Source organism: Alligator mississippiensis, chromosome 11, assembly GCF_030867095.1.
Source record: "Alligator mississippiensis isolate rAllMis1 chromosome 11, rAllMis1, whole genome shotgun sequence".
Classification (NCBI taxonomy): Eukaryota; Metazoa; Chordata; order Crocodylia; family Alligatoridae; genus Alligator; species Alligator mississippiensis.
In genome coordinates, this window is record NC_081834.1 from 72,191,730 (window position 1) to 72,212,913 (window position 21,184).

At 41.3% G+C, this 21,184-nt stretch overlaps 1 long non-coding RNA gene across 4 annotated transcripts; it reads left to right on the forward strand.

Annotated features, from left to right (window-relative positions):
• The first annotated feature begins 1,154 nt into the window (after positions 1–1,154).
• On the forward strand, positions 1,155–20,814 carry LOC132244236 (uncharacterized). 4 transcript variants are annotated; one of them, XR_009455827.1, is made up of 5 exons: positions 1,155–1,431; positions 1,707–1,859; positions 10,969–11,068; positions 14,763–14,946; positions 18,226–20,814. It is a non-coding gene; the product is annotated as an uncharacterized LOC132244236 (long non-coding RNA). The 4 variants fall into 4 exon arrangements; XR_009455826.1 differs by lacking the exon at positions 1,707–1,859 and adding an exon at positions 11,421–11,504 and having other exon boundaries at positions 1,158–1,431; positions 18,226–20,698; XR_009455825.1 differs by lacking the exon at positions 1,707–1,859 and having other exon boundaries at positions 1,179–1,431; positions 18,226–20,692.
• Positions 20,815–21,184: the final 370 nt, after the last annotated feature.

A 21,184-nucleotide genomic window follows, 5' to 3' on the forward strand; every position in this document is an offset into this window, starting at 1 on the left:
GGTCGCAGCTGGACGACACTGGTGTAATGACTACTATCAAGTAATTAAAAAGACTACTTTGGAGAACAGACATCATTCCTAGTATCTTCCTGAAATATTGGACCTATAAATTGTTCTATTGTAGCCAAATTGTTTAATGAACTTGTGCATTGCATATATAATATATATTAGCAGCAAGGTTCCTGGAATATTGACCTTTGTTCCTTTATGAGTGTTATCCCTGTAGCATAAAGGAGTCCAGGGTTAAACAATTATGTCTTCATGGAGGCAAGTTTCTAATTAAACCAATGCTTTTGACTTAAGCCATGATAGATTCTTCTTTCTGTTTGTCTTTGCCATGCTAGTACTCTGTCATGTTTTGGATTCGATAGATATTAGTGTATTAATTTTGAGTGATGTACTTCTTGAAACAAATAATGAATTGTAGCCCATTGAGAGCATTCCCATGAAGTTTGCAAATGACTGTGTTTATCAGGATTTATATGAGAACACTGCATTTCCATTAAATAATACTTTTCACTCTAATCTATCAGAAAATGCAACATCGTTTGGTATAAAATATTAAAAAGAGGATCTGAATACTCTTCCTAGGCAAGGAAAAATTTCTGCACAATGAAGAGGGTCTGAGTTGTTCTGTTTTTTGTTTTTTTTTTCCTTCAAATCACTTTGTAGTTAGACAAGTTTTTCTGATCTCTCAAAGTATAACCCAATGGAAGTAATGCACAATAAAAAATATTAAATTGTTGCTATATTCAATGTGGACTAAAAAAATCACCTTGAAAATCCACAGAGTTGACCCACTGCTTGCTTTACTAAATAACATCTTTGATATTTGCAATTTATTTCTCCAGCCCCTTTTCCATTCCAATATTCTCTCTGTAAAACAATGTAATTATGTATTATACAATTTGTTTAGGAGATTCACTCTCACCAAGTCTCAGGTGCTGAGATTATGAAAAAGGAAATTGAAATGTAATGGTTCCATTATTCCCAATCTATTCAAGAGATGTAATCTTGTCTTTTGATAAATGGCTGTCAACAGCTACTTCCATGCCATTAGCACTCCTAACCTGGGATTCCCGTTTTTATTTTCAGCATCCATGATGGGCCTTATATTGAAACATGCAGTTTATTTAAAATCCTTGAAATCCACTAATGTTTTTCTTCCCTAGATTTCATCCCAACGAGTAATAAAGAAACCATTCTCCATCCTCAGAAATTGGCAGGGAAGGAGTTAAACTTCTTCCTTGGGTTAGAATAATGGCCACAGGTGTTCCCTCTGGGGGCAGGAGAGGTGATTTGAACCAGGTGTGGGGAATTTAATTAATTAAGTAGTTTGCTGTGTTTGGAGCTGGGGCTTGAGTGCAGCAGTCTGCAGGAGAGAAGTCCTCAAGCGTTTGCTGTTGACTGCTCTGCAAATACTTTGCCAAGGTGAGGCACAATTTATAATACTGCTGTTGGGATTCAGACTGAAGGAAGCTTGGTTGTATTTGTGTTTGGACATTAAAGGGAAGGACCTTTTTCTGTTTTGTGAAAATAAATCGCAGTGATTTTCCTTTGAACCTTAGGACTGGAGATCCTGGTTAGCTCTGACTAGCTTGGCATGTACCTGATCAGTTTGGGCCTTAACCTTAGCCTGTATCTGCAGCCCTCCTATTCTTCTCTCATTTTTCTTATCTCTTCATCCATTTTCTTTTCCAACACAGTAACTGGTACCTTAAAAAAGACATATTCATCCTTCAGCATTTATGATGGGTGCTCATGGTCCTTGTGGTGTTTAAACAAAACATTACTGGAGGTAGAGAGAGATCATAAGAAGCAGATTGAGGATTTCTTTGCCACGGTCTATTCATGCAGAGGTAAGCTGCGTACAGATCTGCAATAACTTTGTATATGAACACTTTGAGCATACTTTTAAGTTCAGCTCAGTGTAATGCAGCTAACTCCAGAGATCCTCTAGAATTGTTATGGTTCTGCTTAACCTCAACATTTATTTCCAAGCACTACTTTTACAGTAGGGACTTGGTTTTTTTGCTAGTTGAGTTTGGGGGGTGGGATTAAATAATTTTTGCTTTGTTTTCAATTGAGCTGAGCTGCATAGAACCCATGCTGGAGCTCTTTCAAATTGTCCATAATGGAAACCAGTGAAGAGTAGTTGGTATGCTGTTAATTCACACCCTATCTTCCTAGGCAGGCACACAAGTCCTAAACACTGAAAACATTAAAGGGCACATTGGAACTGATGTGGTAAGACTCTTGGCTCTCATGTTCTCCAGCATGTCGGCACTTCATCTTGATGCCGAGTATAAAAATGCCACCTTTACCTTTTACAGTAGTTACTTCCCCTTTTGGGGTTGGTAGTGCAATTTTTTAAAAACAATTTTTCCTCCCTTTCCATATGCTCTTAATTGGATTACTTAAATGAAGGTTGTAAAATTCCCCAGTTTTTGGGCTTGATTTCTTTAGTTATTGTTGTTATGATATGCTTTGGAATAGACACGGTGCTTTCTTGACGTTCGAGAAGGGACACTCCAGGAGAACGAAGCAGATGTTAAGCAGGGACATGCACGCACACACAGGCACATGCATGCACTCGCACATATGTATGTATGCATGCCTGCATGGATGTGCAGGCATGTACATTGGGTCTGTGTACAAATCCCCAATATTCACAAAGGCAGCAGAATAGATCTTTAGAGGAGCTGAACACCACAGCTTGCCTTGAATGTCATTGGACTTGTGTTTGTTGGATACCTTGTCAAGGAATTAACCCAGAGTAGGACTGGTTGACAGAAACCTGACCTCTGACTTGTGTATGTGGTATGGGAAATGGGATGGTTTGAAGTACATCTGCCTAAGCCTGGAGAATTCAGCCTGGCAGGTGTGGCAAACCTCCTTCTGTGTCTAGGAAAGTGAGGTAGTTAGCTGTGTTAGTCTGAAGTCAGGCAGAAGGCAAGGCAGGGTTGCACTTTCAGGTTTGTGCAGACGTTTGCACCTGGTCTATGCTCATGTATCTTACTATTTAGCTGTGCCGTGATAGATCAGGAGCAGCAAACAAACACCTTGGCTGGTGCCAGGAATTCCATGTAGGTAATTTGGGGTGGGGAGAAGGAAGGACGGATGACCCTGCGGTGGGGAGGGGTGTTGATGTGTCTGTGTGGGGTTGTAGTTCCAGGGGTGGGGCGACTGGGGAACTAAAAACAGCCTAGTCAGAGTTGGGAGGCAGGTAGGAAGAGTGGGGAAGAGTAGCTGAGCTTTACCAGCCCTGGGGCTGTGCTCCAAACGTGAGCAGACATTCAGTAGACCCAAGTAAGCCATTCCAGATCTAAGTTGGTTCGCCTCCATAAGTGAACTAGTTTAGATAGGGCCTGGTATTTTTTAATCCAACTGAATTTCCTCTAATGTCTGCGCAGATGGTCACTTAGCTTAACCTAACCCCATTTAGGCCAATCTAAATGTAATGTCTGCATGTACCCACTGCCCCATGCTGCATGGGAGACTCTGTATGAGCCCCCTCACAGCTGCCCCCCCTGCCAGGGCTCTGCCCTTTAAGAAAAAAAAAAAGTGGAGAAAAGCCCCAGGACTCATCACTCCTGGTGCAGCCTCTGGGCTTTGGGGGCTTGTGCATAGCCCCCCACATGGATTGGGGCAGCAGGGATCACCCCCTGCCAGCAGGAGCAACCTAAGTCCAGGGTTTCTTTGGGGGGGGGGCTCTTTAAGGGCCAGAGCTGGCCTGTGTGGGGCACCTGCGAGGGGGCTAGGGGAGGGAGGGGATGGGAGAGCCCCCCATGAAGCGTGGGGCAGCGGGGAGCGCCCCCGTCAACCAGCACCTGCGAAGCCGGGGCTCTCTTCCCCCAGGTGCTGGGAGCTGGGCGGGCAGGGCAGCCGTTCCTGGGCTGGGAGAGAAGGCAGGGGATAGGCCTGGCCTGGCTGGCTCGGAGATTTGTCCGAATCAAATCAGGACAGTGATTCAAATCACCAAATCGAATCACTGTCCCCCAAATCAGCTGAATCCGAAGCAAATACTACCCACTTCTCACAGTCCTGTTGGCTAATGATACCTGCAAGCGTTGGCTTGCTTCAGTATCAGTGCTGGGCTCCTCCAACTGGGAACACTTTTGGTTCCTCTCCTTAGCTGCAGTTTGTTCAGGTTAATTTGTAGAGTGAATCATTACAATTCAGAAGTGTATTTCTTTTGTGGCTTTAATGTGGCACTTGCATTATGCCTTTGAACAAACAAAAGTGTAAGTTATTACACTTCTTGCACAGCTACACTTTAAAAGACAGCTTTATGAGGAATATATCAAAGGATCACAGCCAAGTGCATGCAAAGTCCTATCAAAGCAAGTGGCAGTAAGAGCAAACAGGCGAGGCAACAGGTGCCAGCCAAGGTCTTCTACAACTGATTTTTCAAGTCTGAATTGGCAGCCTCAGACACACTTCCAGCCCCTCTGGGGGCTCATTGGAGTCCTGCTGCTGATTCCTCCATCAGATAAATTGTCCCTAGGACTTACTTAAGTTGGCATCTGTTGGCACTGCTTCAGTATAGCAGGAAGTCTGCTTTACTGTCTGCTGTCTTAATGACGCTATGCATAATGCTACCAAGTGGGGTTAGAAATATGATGTACAGGGACTGACTTTCTGGAATGGTTTCCAGTTTGTCTGGCATGTTTTTGCACTTGCAGATATGTGGTTCTGTGCCCAGGTTTCTGTGCGTCCAAGCTTCTGTAGTGCCTGTTATGTGCACACTGTAGATCCAGACTTTCAAATAACCCCAGGACTCCCTTCCAAATGCTATATCACTGACTCTGCTTATCGTGTACATCTGGATCATACTCCACACTCTACAGTAGGTGTAGTCCTAGAAAAGGGGTGTATTCAAAGCCTACTTAAGTCACTGGATGGAGTCTTTTCACTGACTTTAATGAGCTTTAGAACCAGCTCTTACAGTGCTTTCATTTTCAAAGGCATTGAGCTATTGTTGAGGTTCAAGGAAAGCAAAATGTTATTGTTAATTCTTTGTTTTAGACTCCTGTTCTATGTGCTGCATAATTTCTTAAGCTGAAGGAAAGAACCAATCAAGTCCTATTCTTCTTGTCTCTGAATATCCACTACCACTGGGAAATATTCTATGTTGTGTGGCTAAGAAAAATTCATTCGGAAGGCCATTTCTTTCCAGGGGCTTGTTAATGATGTTCACTGTTATTTTCAGTATTGCCATTCCAAATCTTCATATCAGACCTCAAAATAAGCAGACAAGCATATTAGGGGTCTAAATGTGTCTGTTCATGGCTGTTTTAAATGACTGTGGAAATGTTTCTTATGCAGATCATAATAGTGAGTACAGCCAGAGAGGTTCCCTTTCAACTCAGGAAAAGACGATGCAAAATATGCACTTGTTTTAGATATTTGTTGCATTAAGATTTTGCAGGTAGGAATCCCAAATTGAAGCCTAGATCATTCTTAGTTTGTGGGTTTATTGTTGACACGGTTATAAATGCACTGTAGAAACTATTTACAATTCTATTCAAAGCGCTAGTTATTCACTCTCATTTTGCAGAAATACCTGCTCTTATTTTTTCCTAGCTTGATCATTGAAGTTGCTGTTTGCAATAATAATAAGATGACCCATTAAAAACTTTGGCATCCAGTTTCCATGAGTTCAGACCTTTACTTTCATCTTCTTTTTCAGCACAAGGGAAATACAAAACTTCCCATCTACTTTAAGCCTTTTTTTGTAGCTGGAACTGGTATTTGACATTATATTAAGATGATAGCATGCTGCAAATAGGCTTGGTTTCTAAATGCCTGTGGGATCTTCATATCTATCCTTCAGGAGTATTTGATATCTGGTGCTTTCTCTCAAAGTTGCAATTCATTCATCTCAGTTCAAAATGTTAATTCAAATTCTGCTTCCTCAAGAGCTATGCAGAAATGACCTCTGTCTTAATTCAGGTGATCAGCTACCTTGGGTGACTCCTCATATTACGTGACTTAGTACACTAGCATCTGGAGGACCCGGGTGAGGTCAAGACACATTGTCCAAACCTATAGTAAGAGATGCTTCCTGCTCTCCAAATATTATCCTAAGAAGACAAGAGTGCATGGACACAGTATACAATTAAGTCAAGCCCATTACTAGAATGAAATGTCCAGTTCTGGTGTCTATATTGAAATACTGGAAAAGATGAAAGAAAAATTAAGAGTGATTTGAGATCTGGGATATCTTTCAAACTAATGACTGACAGAAGAAGTTGTCTGTTTAGTTTGCTGGAGAAAACCTTAAGAGGTGATTTGACTGTGTTCCATAAGTGTCTTTCTGGGTTTCCTGAAAACAGATTGCTTTTTACTGAGCAAAAAATATAGGTTCAAGATGAGAAGTAATGTGTTTTTATTGAAGGGGCTAGGTTGCCATTCACCTGGAGGTGCAGTGTGTTCTTCACCAGTTGCTGTTTTCAAATCAAGACTGCACGCCTTGGGGAAATAAATTCTATAGTGCAACTAATAGGGCTGGGGTCTTACTGTAGCTATTACGGTCCAGGAAATGTCTGAATTGTGGTATCTTTTATTAAGCCATCTGTGTAGCTGGCAGAGAGATGTGACAACCTTTTGGCCACAAATCGCCCTTCTTCAGGTCTCGGAAAGAAGCAGACCTTTGGCCCTGTATTTCAACTGTAAGTCATGGGGCTGAGGCCAAAATGATTGTGTAAAAAATCTTTGGTCTCTATTATCTTGGAGGTGTAGCCTTAAAATCTAAGCGTCTTAGACATAGATTTTTTCTTGCACAGATCCTCCAATGAATTATGCATATGCTTGGTTGTGAGTAGTATCGGGATCAATGGGATAAGTAGCACCAGTGAAATCATGTGTGCATTTGAGCTTTCCTGACTGGGGCCACAACAGGCACAGGACATGCCTGATTTATTTCTATGCTGTTAGTTTTTGAGGAGCATGCATGGAAAGCATGAAGCCCCCTACCCACATGTGCCAAGTGCTGGAAATGAGGCAGCTAAGCCTCCTCTGAGTGGCCCTGAGCATGGGGTAATGAGCATGTCCATGAGAGAGAGCAGCTCAGGGTGCTAACTTAGCACCGCAGGGAAGCAGTTAGTTCATACAGAGTGCGCACACAACAGGGTGGCTTATTGCATCAACCATGGGAAACTGAGGCATGGAGCACTTAAGGACTTCACTTTAGAAAGTTGTTTAAGCATGCGTTTAACATTAGGCATATTAGTAGTCTTATTTGAGGCTAACAGGGCACCAAAGGTGAGATATGTTGGTAAGATAATTTGGATCTGGGGCTAAATAAATTGGTTTAGTAAAACAGGAGGTCACTGGCTGGATTAGGAAATGAGCCCAGCTATTGTGGGCCCAAATGCACAGCTTCAGCTACCAAATCATCCTCTCATTCTTATAATGTACACAATCAACCAAGTTCAATTCCTTATTATTCTTTGTTTCTTGTGATGGCTTTTGTCCCAGCAAATAGTCCAGGAATCGCAGTGTGGGCAGTGGCTGATTTTAAGTAAAAATGTTTTTCAGCTTTGTTTATAGTGTTGGGGAAAAATCTAAGTCCCCGGGTGCGTTGGGCGGTGGCTCAGACAAACCACAACATAAGTTTAAAGACTTGATTTATTAAAGAATGCATTCTGAATGGAGAACTGCCCCGCAGGGAGATTGTGTAATTCGAGATGTGCAACAGGCAAAGCATGATATGGGAAACATGAGGATATCATCACAGCAACAGCTTCACCAGTCAACAATCGCCACTAGCTGCTAATTTAAATTTCCCTTCCTGAGTAACTTAGAGCTGATAAAAGTCAGTTTATTCTAGTTTGCGCTAGCCTTACTGTTTCAAGTTATGTCCTTTACTTTCTGATAGCTTATGCAGCATACGTGGTCTGTTTGCTTACACATAATGGTGATGGATGTTTCTATTGTTCTCCTCCAATAGCACAGTAAAATCTTTCTTTATTGACTACTGGTGGAACTAGCCAAAGTTGCTTTCCTGTTAGAGATCGTTTTAAAAGACCAAATAAAATTACAGTATGATCATGGTTGTCCAAACTGCATGGCTCTCATGTGTTCAACTTTCAGATTCAACCCTAATTGGGAATACCCTCTAGAATATAATCTTTTCCTTACTGCCACCTTTTTAAATGGGTTTTGGAGCCACCCCGTAGATTGTAATAGCATATGGTGTATTCTGTTCTTGAAGCCTACAAAGCCATTCACCAACTTTGTTCTCTCTGAGCCCAGGGGTTTGATTCAGTGCTGCACCACTTAGAAAGACAGCATAAAGCACATAACCAAGGGCAAACCAGGGTCTGTGGTGATGTAGAGCAATCGCTGTGCTTTTCTGATTCTGGGCTTCCTTATGGGCCGAGAGAGACACCAGCGCAGATGACAGAGCCCATCTAAGAATTGTCTCCTTGAGCTGCCCTTCAGTCCTCGTGGCTGCCTGAAATCTCTGCTGTCCGGCCCGCTGAACACTCCTCCCCTGATGTTTCTTTATGCTGGAGCATTTGAGAGAGATGCTTGGAGGACATCCATGCACCTCTCTTAGGCTGAGCCCATGCCATCCTTTTTAAGGGGTGAAGAAAAGTCAGGGAATGAAGATCTCACTTCACAGGGCATTTAGATTATAAGCTTATGCAATTCAGTGGAGCTTTTCTATAAAGGAGATGCTTATTCAACATAGAGCTTGAGTAAGTATTTAAATGGGTACAGAATGATTTGGTTGCTAAATGCAATGTTTCCTTAATGATTTCTGTCTGGTGAGGTCTGAAGGTCAGTTATATAAAGAGTATCAGCACATCACTCCAAAATCCATGAGTTGACAACAAAGTAACGGGGAAAAAACAGACCATGAGATCTGCGTCCCTTCCAGCAGACCCTTTTGTTCTTTAAGGAAGCTTATATGCTGAGCGTATGTTTTTTGTTGGGATTTTTTGCAAAGCAAATGCATCTTATTTAGTTGCCCAAAGTAGAGCTGCTTTATTCTTAAGTGAGAATGCTGTGAGCTTTTGAAGATTTGTACCAAAGTATGGAGTGCAAGAGGTGCCTAATTTTGAAACACTGATGTGAATGGCAGGGCATACATGGAGTAGATGTAGTGTGCACGTCGTCTGCCTGTTTGCGTTGAATGCATGGCCCAGTTAGCTTCTTTCCCAGCCTTTTGATAGAATGATAGAAACTTAGGGTTGGGAGGGACCTCAAGAGGTCATTTAGTTCAACCCCTTACTCAAAACTTATTTATTTAGCCCCAACTAAATCATACTACCTGTCTTTTTTCTAGCCAGGTCTTAAAAACCTCCCAGGATGCAGAGTCCACAACATCTCTGGGTAGCCTGTTCCAGTGCTTTACTACCCTCCTTGTGAAAGAGTTTTTCCTAATATCTAACCTCAAATTCCCTTGTTGCAACTTGGAACCATTGCTTCTTGTTCTGTCATCTTCCACTGCTGAGAACAGTCCGGCTCCATCCTCTTTGCAACCACCCTTCTGGGAGTTGAAGGCTGCTATCAAATCTCCTCTCACTCTGCCCTTCTCCAGATGAAATAAGACCAGTTCCCTGAGCCTCTCCCTATAAGTGATGTGCCCCAGCCCCCTAACTCTTTTCATTCCTCTCTGCGGGGCTCTCTCCAGTTGTTCCACATCCTTTCTGTAGCTGGGGGATGGAAGCAAAACTGGACACACTACTCCAGATGTGACCTCACCAGTGCTGAATAGAGGGAAGAATCGCTTCCCTCAATCTGCTGGCAGCACTTCTACCAATGCAGCCCAGTGTGCCATTAGCCTTCTTGACAACAAAGGCACACTTTCTGGCTCATATTCAGCTTCTTGTCCATTGTAACCCCCAGGTCCTTTTCTGCAGAGCTGCTGCCCAGCCAGTCAGTCCCCATCCTGTACCGGAGCATGGGACTGTTCTGTCCTAAGTGCAGGACTTTGCACTTGTCCTTGTTGAACCTCATGAGATTTCTTTTGGTCCAATCTCCAGTTTGTTGAGGTCTCTCTTAATCCTAGCCCTACCCTCCAGCATACCTACTGCTCCCCACACCTTGGTGTGATCTGTTGGTTGCTCCTAACATACCATTTGTACATGAGGTTATAATTTAAATAGACTGCAATCATATGTGCATATATTTGGTAGTAAGCCCTGTTCCTGAAAGTTCAAAAACATATGAATAGCTTCACTGGAGGCCGATACCAGGTATCACTGTTTTGGGAGCCAATTTTAGCTATGTTGCTACACTTAAAATAATCAGAAACAGTTTTTCATTGCTTTTAGGTCACTGTACATGAGAAGCAACAGTGGGTAAGTAGGTCCTTGTACTGTATACTTAGCAGTGACAAAATAGTTCACATATTCCAAAGCTGTGTTTGGAGGAAAAAAGGAAAGCTGTATTTGGACAGTGTTAATAAAAATGAACAGCTAAAATATAGAGAGGAGAATATAGACTCTAGGACTGCTAAGGAGTGTGACACTTTCCTCTCATGCATTATTTTCACTGGACTGTTATTCTTTGGGAAATATGAAGAATGAAGAACAAACCTGAGGGAATGCAGGTGGTGAACTCATCAGGGCTTGGTTCACTTATGTGCAGAAGGCCATGATGATATGTTTTAGAATAAGTAGCACTTTATCATGATCCCTACCTTTTTATATAGCACTCTTCCATTTTACAAAGGGAGTCACAATCTTTTTCTTTGTTATAGCTGGGGAAACTGAAGCAGAGGGAAGTGAAATAACTTGGGTCAGTTGACCCGGTGGGTCAGTAGCAGAGCTGAGAACATGCATGAGGTCTCTGGAGTCCTGTGATTTTTCCCTTAGATTCTGTTATTTCTCTTAAACTCTTGCCTGCCCATAGGGTAAATTTCTTGTGCTATTGTATGTTTTGAACAATACTAGAGAAACAAGGCATTGAAGATACTATGCATTTTGTTATGCTTTTTGCGGTCCACTTCAGGGTCTGCCACCGAGCACACTGGAGAGCCCCCCGTGCTCCTGTGAGATGCCCCTTCCACCCCACCAGCTCAGCATTCACGAGTTGTGCCTGGGACCTCAAGGTATGTAGAAAAAGCATATAAAGCTGTGTCTATGTCCAAATTGCTGATTTTCCGAATCAGAATTGAATCTTCAGATTTAGTTTCAGCCAAATCAAATTGGGACAGTGATCTGAAACACGAAATCACTCTCTCCTAAATCCAGCTGAATCCGAATCAAATATTGCCTGCTGCACACACCCCTACTCTTTGGTATAGTTTTATTTGTTGTATTTTTTTCTTATGGTTAATGGGAATAAAATTATACCACAAAACCATACCGATGGCCGCCAAAAAGTTGTCAGCTGGTACATTTTGAAGAAAAACCTCCGCTGAAAGCTTTGAGGATATTTTAAGGCTGTCATTTTACTTCTAGGAAACTTATCCAAAGGATGAAATCCTGGTTGCAGTCAAATCCATGCAAGTTTTGACTTTGTCTTCTACGAGGCCAAGATTTCAGGTAGAAATAATTGAAATCGGTGAAAAAATTCCCAGGCTTGTTTCATCAGGCTGCCAATTGGTCCGAATCTCAATTTTATACACACAGAGACCCCTGCCCCATACACAGATAGCACCAGTCAGTCACCTGATATAAAACATGTCTGGGCACTATTCCACTGATTTCAATCAATGGTTATCACATTGGTTAGACTAGTCATGCAAGCAGTGGTCTCCATTTTTAAATGTTTATTTGCAAGAGTAAAAAGTCTTGGAATATTTCAATCTAACTTCTTCTAGGTAGCATGGCCTCTTTGGAAAAAATGTTTAGCCAACCACTTGCTTTATTTTCACTTCAAATTGTATTTATATATATTATAGTGTGTGTATCCTCTTAAAATTTCAAACTCAGTATTATTTTATAGGTTAACAGCATGTCTTGCTCTGTGTAGATATTTTAAAAGTTGGACGATAAAACAAGTTCCAACATCTCAAAGGCACAGTCAACCTTCTTAGAGACAAATTGATTGCTGCTCCATTTTTGTGCTTGTGTCTGCTAACCTTGGCAAACAGAATCCTACTTGTGTTGGGATGAAACTTGTAAATCTCCCTTCACACTCACACTCATGTGCTATGGGTTGAAATTTCTTCCAGGACCAGGGTCCAATATTTCCCCCTTGCTTTTCCTTGCCTTTTTCTCTTCTTTAGGTTGCAAGAAGTTAAAGCTTTTATACATAGGAAAGCTAGTTAAGACAGCCCTGAGATGCACATTCCTTTGGTGAAAGAAAGTCCAAGTCAAGAGCCCTAACTTGAAAAAAGAATTCTTTCACTGCGGGACATGTTCAAACATTATTCCAGACAAGACTTTGATAATATTGAATGACAATGGAAAAACCCTACAGTGTTAAAAGGCCTTAAAACTCTACATGTTTTAAGCATTAAAACACCGTGTAAGAAGCACGTTAGAAGTAAGGGTAGTTTAAAATGATCGGATGCAATGCTTTTTCCTTTGAAAAACATTTTGTAGAAATAAAAAATTTCCCTCTCAGTGAAACTTCATCTAAATGAACCCAAAACAAGGCATTTAATATTGAAACTTTTGGATCCAACCTTTTCAACTCTTCACATAGAATTTGATTTTTTTATAATGTTAGCTGTAATGGAAAACAAACTTGAATTGTGAAGGAACATTTCAGTTGACTCCGAATGAAAACTTTCATTTCAAAAGATGCTTTGTTTTAATTCCAGTTCAGAATAGAAACCTCTTTTAAAAAAATACCCCCTAAGCAGAAATATCCCAGTTACTGCACATCTCCAGTAACGGGCATAAAGCTCGTTGTTCAGATGGAAGTGCTTTAGGGCACTAATAAATTAAATTATGTTAAAAAGGCTGAACAATGTCTTCTAGGCAGAGTGGGGAGCCCATATGCTTGATTCCTTGTTTTATTAGGCCTTGGTTTGTTTTGTTGCATATTCATCCTTCATCTCATGGTCAGTTTGCTCTCTGTTTATGAAAGCAATTAATATTTAAACCCAGTCGTGCTCCTTCCTAGCTCGTTGAATCAGCACAGCAGTCTGAATCCTGAATTTGTAAGAGATGCTCATCACTGCACAGAATTCTGGGATAAGTTGATTTCACCACTAATGGGGCAGAGACATCCAAGGCATTTTGTCTTTGCATTGTCCTGCTGAATGTGCACTCAGTTATGGCTCTTGTGTCCCTGGGCAGTTTATATGGAGGCGCTTGAGCTGCCCATTCAATGACCCCCTCTCAGGCTGGCTGGCTAATCCCAAAGGAAAGGTAGAGACTAGTACATTTGGAGCCAGCTTGACCGCAGGAGCTGCTGGTGCGAAGGAGATCTTAACTCCGTCTGCCTTTCGGGGCTCCACTCTTGGACTGGTTGCCAATGAAGGCTGGAGAGCCCAGTCCATTCTGCCATGGCATCTGCCATTCGGTAGCGTTTCCTCCACCAGGGATAAAGACTCGTACCTCCCCCCAAAGTTGCTTCATCTCCAAAGCTGTTGGCACCATAGAGGTTGCTAAGTTATTTCCCACCACCCAGCGTTGTGTTGACAGCTGCAGGTAGTACTGTCTGCCATCATCATGCAATCAGGCTATTGCATGAGTAATACTGGGTTCAGTGTAGTCCTCCGTTGCACGTTTCCTTGCTGGTATCGTGCTGGCAGGATCTTGCTTTTTGCCTGGTGCAGTCAGGGTGTGAAGCTTCTGTTGAAACAGTTTTGGGCAGCTAGAAATGACCTTTGCTGCTGCTGGGACTGGAGAGGAGAGCAGCCACCTGTGACTTGGGAGCTCAGTTAGGTAACTACTCGTGATTGACAACTAGAACCTAGTCTTCAGCAGCAGGGAGAGCAAGGAATAACAAAGGGGGAGTAGCAATCCTCTCCATCATCTGCGCTCTTGCTAAGCAAACTCTTTTTTTTTTTTTTTTTTTTTCACTGTGAACCTTGGTTGAAGTTTGAACAAAGAAACACCATTGTGTTGTATTATTCCTACTTTATGTAGGTGCTTAGGAAGAGCTCTTTTGCAACAGGAAACAGACTTCATCTTTACTTAGTTTGTTCTGTTAAAAAAGACAACCATAGATTTTATTTGGTTTAAAAAATGCTGTGACTAGAACTTTTTTCCATGCTTGGAACACTTGGAGAGTGATTAGAGAGAAGATTTTTTTACTTATTTTACTTTTTTCTATCTTGAGTTGAGATGCAACAGTTTCAAGGCACAGTATCAAGTCTCAGCAAGTGAAGTAGAAAAAGGAACAAAAAATATGCAAAGGCTAAACACTTGCACCTTCTGTGTATGTGTTATATATTACACACCTGCCTCTCTATATAGACTCATGTATAAGGTTTCATATAAATCTTTGGGCTTGGACTTGATTCTCCTGTTGTTTATACTGTGGGGGGGGGGGGGGACAGAGGGAAAGAAATGAGAGTAACTCAACAGAAATAAAGGATTTACATCACTGTAAACCCTGAATAGGGCCCCCCTTGTGTTTAAAGGGAGGGAGTAGGTTACTTGAAAATGGCTCAAGTTTACCTTCTAATGCTTCAAACTAGTGATGGAAAAAGGGGTAGATGTAGTGAAGGAAATCATACAAAGGGTAAGGTGTATGTGATGTGGAAGGTTTCAAAGTCCTAATGGCTTCTTTGTCTCTATATAGCATATAACATTATGTTGCAATATAATAAATGATAGGACACTCTCTGTATTCTCTCTGTGCTATGGTCAAGGATTTTTTATGTCATGCTTCATTCACAGCCTGCTCCACTGATGTCACACAGCCAGCATCTATTCTTACACAAAGGGAAGAAGAACTATCTATTTATTGCTGTTGAGCAGATTTGCCACAAATTCCGTTTCCACTACAACATCAAAACACCAAGAACAAGGCCACATTCCCTTCAAGGAAATGGGTGGGGAGAGAGAAGAAGAAGTGCCCTGTGTAGGTTGTCATTTGTTTTAAACAATTTTGTCTAGGCATTCATGTTATATTCAAGGCTGTAAGGCTAGGGACAGACATTACACATAAACCAGTTTAAGGGATCACAAACTGGTTTAAATCTGTAACCAAACAGATGTTCAGTGCACTTAAACCAGTTTGAAAATGGCTGAAATGGGTTTCAAATAAACCTGGTTGAATGCAGTATGAGACTTAACAGATTTGGATCAAACTGATTCATGTAATGTCTGTCCCAGACCCCTTGCTGGTTTAAGTTAAATCAGACACCCCCAGCATCCTGGCATGCTCTCTGGGCTAGGTGGGGCTCTCTGCTACAGAGTTGGGGGCCCCTCCCCTCTGCTTCCTCATTGGAGCTTGGCACAGACTACAGGCATGTGTCTGGCTTCCCCTTTGCCACTCCCTGCTAAGCAGGGATTCTGCCATCCCTTACGCAGACACACAGCATTAGCTAGTAGGCCACATGCTGGCTGTGGTGCACGCTGTGGCAGACCGGACAAAGGGAGAATCAACAGGTAGCTGGTAATGTCCCTGTGTCGTTTTCTTAATGAGGTGGTGAACACTGAGTTAGAGGAGATGAACAGTGTTATCAATCCCTGGCTGGGCACTTCTCTAAAGCTGTCCTTCATTATCAAAGACCACAGACACTGCCAAACAAGATTTAAATGCTGCCTATTAACCATGCTTATTGAAATGCTGAAAGGAATGTTAACTTTCTGTCCACATTTTAATGAAGATTAAAAATACAAGCGCAGATCTGATTTTCTATTATTATCAATCAAGTTGGTAAACTCAACAACTGAGATGTTCAGAAAACAGATCTTTTATCCTAAGTCAGGGTAAATAAAAAGCGTTTATGAACGGTTTCTCATGACAAAATTCCAAAAATAAGGGTTCAATTAAAATGCATCATTTTATTACAGTATATGCATTTCATTTTAGTTTCAACATTTTTAATAGAAACATTTCAAAGAGTTCTCATGTGAACAAATACTTTGTCTAAAAATACTTAAAGGAGATGTTATAAAATACATCTCCAACTTATTTTTCAAAGAGGAGTTTTGTCAAATTTGATAAGACTTCATGAAACCAATCTGTTTTCTCATAATCATAGGGCATTTTCTATCAAAAATGGTTTTGAGGAAATGTTTCTGCCTGGCTCAACTTAGAACTCTGCTGACTGACACTTCCAGAGCAGCTAGCCTCTGTCATTTTACCCATTCCAGCAAGGGGTCTGGGACAGACATTGCATGAACCAGTTTGAGCCAAATCAGTTTAGTCTGACACTACATTCAACAAGGTTTATCTCAAACTGGTTTTGGCCATTTTGAAACTGGTTTATGTGCATTAAACTTCTGTTCTGTTAGAGGTTTAAATCAGTTTGTGATCACTTAAATTTGTTTGTGTAATGTCTGTCTCTAGCCAAAATGATTTAAATTAAACCAATTCAATTTCTGTGTGGAGTCAAGACATTAGGGGCTTTAAAAAAATATTAATTGGTCAATCTGGTGGATTTAATAATATTGAAGGAAACTTTCCTATTAGTATTCATAACATGTTAATTCCAGTGTGTGACAGTTCAGAATGTATAGCCCATTTGTTAAGAGATCTTGAAAATACCATTGACAATATTGAAACCATTGCAACTGGTGAGCAAATGGAGTTGCATTTGTTATGGATTTATATTAAATATCAGACAGAATCCCATTGCCCCAAATCCCAGCATGGCAGGGCATTTTTTCTTTCCTACTTGTCTCCTTAGACTGTTCTCTCAGAAGAGTTTGCAAATCAGCCTTGCCAAAACAGAGTAAGTTCATCTTAACTCTAGTTTAAAAAAAAATAATAGGATACAGTGAGGGGGGAGGGGGGGGGAGTATACAGGAGATTTCTAGGCTTGAGGTTTAATTTCTCTCTTGTCACTTACACTTCTTTCTGAAGATGTTTCATCAGTTTTGAACATTCATTTTAATCCTACTATATAAATGTTTCTGGCCGCATAAAAGAATATGATTGTAAACTGTTACTTACTAGCCTCTCAGTGACTCCAAGCCACATACAGAAAGGTTAGCTTTTTATAAATGAAGAGTCCCTGGTCGGGCATGAGGTTTGGCTAATAACTTTTCTTCAACTCAATTTGGTTGGACTTATGGCCTCTACTTCCTTTGAAGTCAATGGAGCTGCAGATGCTCAACAGAGGTGCCTAAATAATAGAGCTTTGTTTTGAGTTGACTCAAGGTTTCTTTTTTACTTTGAGACAAAAAAAAAAAAAATACATTTCAAAAGGGAAGTTGAAACATTGTGTTGCAACAACAGTGAAACAAATGATTTTTACCTTTTCAAAATCCCCCCCACCCACACACTCCTTTTTTGTGTCCAAAACTAGTAACCTGATAGGACTCCAATTCACAAAAAGTTTTGCCCTATCCCAAAACTGCCTGTTTTTGGCAAAGTATTCACCAAGAATATCTTCCCGTGTTTTGATGTTTATTAGTAAAGAGTAATGTCTTACTTTTTCCCGTTATTCTCACCCCCTTGACTGGAAGCAGAAATACCACTGACGATGCTAACTGTGCAGACTTTTCAGTTACCTTTCTAATTATAGGCAATTTTGAAAGCCTGTTCTCACAAGATTGCATGTTTTGAGATTAAGCAACCACACCTGTTCGGGTATTTAATCATACATAGTGCGTAACTACCTGCTCTGTAAATGGATAAAGTCAAGTACTCCAGGTTTAGACTAATATAGCTAAATTTTTAATCTAATGAAAGTCAAATTTGTCATTCTTGTTCCTTTTGCTATCTTTTTTCTACATTTCAGTTTGACAGTGGCACACTGGATAAAGTGTACTTTTCTTTGCACTTAATAATAGATGCCACGCTATTTTATTGTTTTCTATTGATTTTTGGACCTTTTTCACTTTTTGCCAATTCTCTCCCCAAAGCGCATTTTCCCATGCATCTGTTTTAAAGAAAATAACTTACTGACAAATAAAAATATTTTACCTGCCTATGTGGTGCTAGGATTGGTATATTTTAAACTGAGACTGTTGTTTTCTGACATGAGCTGCAGTTTGTTTCTTCCTCTTGAGTGTGCACACACAGTAGGAGAAGAATGTATTGCCACGTAATTCTTCACGTAGACTGGCTCTGTGTGTGTGTGTGTGTGAGAGAGAGAGAGAGAGAGAGAGAGAGGAGGGGAGGGGGGGATGGATGGATGGATGGAATATTGATGCTGTTTTTTTTCTTTTCCTTCTCTAATGACAGGATGCTGATTCTACACAAGAGGCCTCCATTTGGACAATTCTTGATTTATGAATTAACAGATCCCCAAATACATGGAATTCAGTTCTCTTCCGCTTCTTCCAGAAGACCATCATCCTTTGAGTGTTGCTGCAGGAAAGTTCATGTGTACACACATACCAACACTGAATATTTGCAAGGTTATGGCAAGGTGCTCCCTGCCCACCTGGGAGCAGTCGACACAACTCTGTGGTGCCACCCCTGCTGCTGCCAAGCAGTCAGGGGGTGCCTCACCATGGTGGCATGGGGCTCACTGGGCTTCTTCACCCTACTCTGCCAGGTCCTGCCCTTAAAATGAGAAAATCTGCATTTTTCTGCGCTAAACAGAAAACTAGGATCCCTGGTGAACTGTAATGTTCCTTTAAAGCCAGGATGCTTGGAATCATGTTTGTATGGGAGAACACCCTTCCTGGTTGTTGTGGGTCATATTGTCAGCTTTTCTTAACATGTACCCTATCAGCTGAAAAAAACTGGAGGCCAATGAAAAAAAAAAAAACACAAAAACAAGTAATTTGTAAACCTTATGAGTTTGAACCATGCATGCTGGCAATGCTGCAAACATCTCTATGCATGGAAGTCAGTTCAGGGTCAGGCCCAATGTCGCAGAGAATAGTGAGACACTCTTAGCACAAACCATTTCAAGAAAGTAATTCCCAATTTTAGTAGCAAACTCTTACGCTACTGTTAGAATGCTGATGTAATGCATGCTTGCAAACACATTTGATCCCCTGATTCATGCCTGAGGAAATGTCTGGAAAAAAGAAAAATCTAGTAACTGATCCTAGGTAAAAGAAAAATCAGGTGACTGTTCAAGAGAAGGAAAAGCATTTCCACAGAACAGAGGGATCCTGAGTGCTGGATATCTTAATGCAAATTAATAGGGAAGTTGTGGTTTGTGTGTTTCCAGACTTACTGCACAAAGGCTGTAAACGCCAGACTGACTTTGAACTTGGATATTCAGCTCGGTGTTGCAAGCCAGAGTGGGACAGAACTTGTGGTCCAGAGAGGGAGTGGAAATGGTGCTCTGATATCGGGTAAGCAGAAACCAATTGGTTATTTCCTGGGACAGATATCCTATTGCACACCTCCCCGAAGTGAAATAGTTAGAGCTGAATGAAATTTCAAATGTAAAAGAAATGTGCTTTGCAACACAAAAGACAAATGTTTGGGCCTGACAACCAAAGCTCTTTATGTTTTGTATAGAATTAAGGTGTTGGGTTTTGTGAATACATTATTTACGTGTATGTGTATGCATGGTAATCCTGCATGTTAATGCAACACTGCTTCTGAAAAGATCTCCTGTTCTGACTGCTGTCTGCTGGGCCACATCTGTCCTCATCTGTACTCCTGTTAAATTAGGTGTAACTCCAACTTGAGACCAGTACCCTGGAATTATTGTGGATTTACACAGATGTAAGAAGGAATTGGCCTTCCACCTTTATAGTTAGTGTTGATAAGAACAGCAAATTTACACTGCTACCTTTTACTGCTTTGATCTCTTGTTTCGCTGTAACAAAGATTTATCTTGTCATCTTGGACTAGAAATTGTGACTAAACTTGAGGTGGTGTGGTGCTTACCCTAGTGTCAGTCAGCTGACTGTGCTGGGTCCCTTGTGCCGACAAACAGCAAAAACAATGCAACTTGATAAGCAGAGCAGCAAAGCAGCTGTTTCTGTGTTGTGTGCTGCTGCACATTTTATGCATGGTTAAAGTTTAAGAGGAGGGAAAACTTTCAACTTGGAGGATGTGCAAAGTACTTGCCCCAAAAGGTAATTCTTGAAGTGGAAATTAAAATTAAGCTAGAGGAGTTTAGGAAGCATTTGCACAAGTGCCTTAAAAGGGGGAGACAAGGTTCCTTGGGTGAATTTGATATCTTTTTATTAGACCAACCCAAATAGTTGGAGAATAGTTATTAAGCAAGCTTTCGGGTTCAAAAACCATTCATCAGGCTAAGGAAGGTTCAGCAGTCGGTTTGTGCTCTTCCTGGATGGAAAGAAAAGTAAAGAAGCCAGGGGCTGGGGCTGGGCTGGGCTGGGCTGGGGAGTCAGTTGCCAGGCAGATTATAAAGTATGAAAAATCCAATGTCTATGTTTAGTCCATGATCTCTAGTATCCAGCAGGTTGATGAAATGGAGCTCATAGGCTCGTCTCTGGGAAGTGTTGTGTAAGTTTCCCTTGAGGATCAGGACTGAGAGATTGGAGAGAGAGCGGCCCTCCTGTGAGAAATGTGCCCCCACCGGTAATTGGGTATTTCTGTCTTTGATAGATTTCCAGTGTGCATTCATTCTGGTGCGCAGTTGTTGTTTGGTCTCTCCTACATATCTTCCATCAGGGCATTTGGTGCATTGGATGAGGTATATTACATTTCTGGAGGCGCAGCTGTAAGATCCTGCGATGCTGATGACTCTGTTGTGGGGTGTAGTAATAGTGGGGGTGGTGGAGTTACGTTGGCAGGTTTTGCATTTCTTGTCCTGGCACAGTCTGGATCATTTTGGTGTGTTCTGGGCTTGAGGAAGTTTGCTTCTGGTGATGAGGTTGGCAAGGGAGGGGAGAACAGTGGTGTAAGGATTTTTTTTTTTTTTTTTTTTTTTTTTTTTATATACTGGAAACCAAGAAGTTGAAGAAGAGTACTTCAATATTAGCTACAAATACAAGCTAACTGTGGCATGGAAGCCAGCTGGGCTTTGTACTGCTTGAATATGAACAATTAGAGATTTCAGTTTGTGATTTGCATCTTGGTTCTTAGACAGTTTGGTTGTATAGTGATTTTGAGGTTAGATAAAGCCCTATTACCTGCTTGGACAGCAAGTACAGCAAAAGTATGCAGCGTACAAATTAGAAGGCAAAATAATGCAAGAGGCAAGGGTTTTTGTGAGTGATCTTTATCACAGCCATGCAGTTGGTCCAGTAAAGTTAGACAAGTT